Genomic DNA, 2,927 nt, shown 5'->3' on the forward strand with positions numbered 1-2,927 from the left:
TGTTGGCCATTTGGATGTCTTCTTTGGAAAAATGTCTGTTCATGTCTTCTGCCCATTTCTTGATTGGATTCTTTGTTCTATGGGTGTTGAGTTTGATGAGTTTTTTATAGATTTTGGATACTAGCCCTTTATCTGATATGTCATTTGCAAATATCTTCTCCCATTCTGTCGGTTGTCTTTTGGTTTTGTTGACTGTTTCCTTTGCTTTGCAAAAGCTTTTTATCTTGATGAAGTCCCAAGAGTTCATTTTTGCCCTTGCTTCCCTTGCCTTTGGCGATGTTTCTAGGAAGAAGTTGCTTCAGCTGAGGTCAAAGAGGTTGCTGCCTGTGTTCTCCTTTAGAATTTTGATGGACTCCTGTCTCACATTGAGGTCTTTCAACCATTTGGAGTCTATTTTTGTGTGTGGTGTAAGGAAATGGTCCAGTTTCATTCTTCTGCATGTGGCTGTCCAATTTTCCCAACACCATTTGTTGAAGAGACTGTCTTTGTTCCATTGGACAGTCTTTCCTGGTTTGTCGAAGATGAGTTGACCAGAGTGTTGAGGGTCCACATCTGGGCTCTCTATTCTGTTCCATTGATCTATGTGTCTGTTTTTGTGCCAGTACCATGCTGTCTTGATGATGACAGCTTTGTAATAGAGCTTGAAGTCCGGAATTGTGATGCCGCCAGCTTTGCTTTTCTTTTTCAATATTCCTCTGGCTATGCGGGGTCTTTTCTGGTTCCATACAAATTTTAGGATTATTTGTTCCATTTCTTTGAAAAAAGTGGATGGTATTTTGATGGGGATTGCATTGAATGTGTAGATTGCTCTAGGTAGCATTGACATCTTCACAATATTGGTTCTTCCAATCCATGAGCATGGGACGTTTTTCCATTTCTTTGTGTCTTCCTCAATTTCTTTCATGAGTATTTTATAGTTTTCTGAGTACAGATCCTTTGTCTCTTTGGTTAGATTTATTCCTAGGTATCTTATGGTTTTGGGTGCAATTGTAAATGGGATGGACTCCTTAATTTCTCTTTCTTTTGTCTTGTTGTTGGTGTATAGGAATGCCACTGACTTCTGTGCATTGATTTTATATCCTGCCACTTGACTGAATTCCTGTATGAGTTCTAGGAGTTCTGGGGTGGAGTCTTTTGGGTTTTCCACATAAAGTATCATATCATCTGCAAAGAGTGAGAGTTTGACTTCTTCTTTGCCAATTTGGATGCCTTTGATTTCTTTTTGTTGTCTGATTGCTGTGGCTAGGACTTCCCATACTATGTTGAATAGCAGTGGTGATAGTGGACATCCCTGCCGCGTTTCTGACCTTAGGGGGAAAGCTCTCAGTTTTTCCCCATTGAGAATAATATTCGCTGTAGGTTTTTCATAGATGGCTTTTATGATATTGAGGTATGTACCCTCTATCCCTATACTCTGAAGAGTTTTGATCAAGAAAGGATGCTGTACTTTGTCAAAAGCTTTTTCTGCATCTATTGAGAGGATCATATGATTCTTGTTCTTTCTTTTGTTAATGTATTGTATCACATTGATTGATTTGCGGATGTTGAACCAACCTTGCAGCCCAGGGATAAATCCCACTTGGTCATGGTGAATAATCCTTTTAATATACTGTTGGATCCTATTGGCTAGTATTTTGGTGAGAATTTTTGCATCCATGTTCATCAGGGATATTGGTCGGTAATTCTCCTTTTTGATGGGGTCTTTGTCTGGTTTTGAGATCAAGGTAATGCTGGCCTCATAAAATGAGTTTGGAAGTTTTCCTTCCGTTTCTATTTTTTGGAACAGTTTCAGAAGAATAGGTATTAATTCTTCTTGAAATGTTTGGTAGAATTCCCCTGGGAAGCCATCTGGCCCTGGGCTTTTGTTTGTTGGGAGATTTTTGATGACTGCTTCAATTTCCTTAGTGGTTATAGGTCTGTTCAGGTTTTCTATTTCATCCTGGTTCAGTTTTGGTAGTTGATACATCTCTAGGAATGCCTCCATCTCTTCCAGGTTATCTAATTTGCTGGCATAGAATTGCTCATAATATGTTCTTATAATTGTTTGTATTTCTTTGGTGTTGGTTGTGATCTCTCCTCTTTCATTCATGATTTTGTTGATTTGGGTCATTTCTCTTCTCTTTTTGATAAGTCTGGCCAGGGGTTTATCAATCTTGTTAATTCTTTCAAAGAACCAGCTCCTAGTTTCATTGATCTGTTCTACTGTTCTTTTAGTTTCTATTTCATTGATTTCTGCTCTGATCTTTATGATTTCTCTTCTCCTGCTGGGTTTAGGCTTTATTTGCTGTTCTTTCTCCAGCTCCTTTAGGTGTAGGGTTAGGTTGTGTACTTGAGACCTTTCTTGTTTCTTGAGAAAGGCTTGTATTGCTATATACTTTCCTCTTAGGACTGCCTTTGCTGCATCCCAAAGATTTTGAACAGTTGTGTTTTCATTTTCATTGGTTTCCATGTATTTTTTTAATTCTTCTTTAATTTCCTGGTTGACCCATTCCTTCTTCAGTAGGATGCTCCTTAGCCTCCATGTATTTGAGTTCTTTCCAACTTTCCTCTTGTGATTGAGTTCTAGTTTCAAAGCATTGTGGTCTGAAAATAGGCAGGGAATGATCCCAATCTTTTGGTACCGGTTGAGACCTGATTTATGACCTAGGATGTGATCTATTCTGGAGAATGTTCCATGGGCACTAGAGAAGAATGTGTATTCCGCTGCTTTGGGGTGGAATGTTCTGAATAGTTCTGTGAAGTCCATTTGGTCCAGTGTGTCATTTAAAGTCTTTATTTCCTTGTTGATCTTTTGCTTAGACGATCTGTCCATTTCAGTGAGGGGGATGTTAAAGTCCCCCACTATTATTGTATTGTTGTCGATGTGTTTCTTTGCTTTTGTTATTAATTGCCTTATATAATTGGCTGCTCCCATGTTAGGGGCATAG

Source organism: Mirounga leonina, unplaced genomic scaffold (genome assembly GCF_011800145.1).
Source record: "Mirounga leonina isolate KUSES-001 unplaced genomic scaffold, KU_Mleo_1.0 Mir_168, whole genome shotgun sequence".
Lineage (NCBI taxonomy): Eukaryota > Metazoa > Chordata > Mammalia > Carnivora > Phocidae > Mirounga > Mirounga leonina.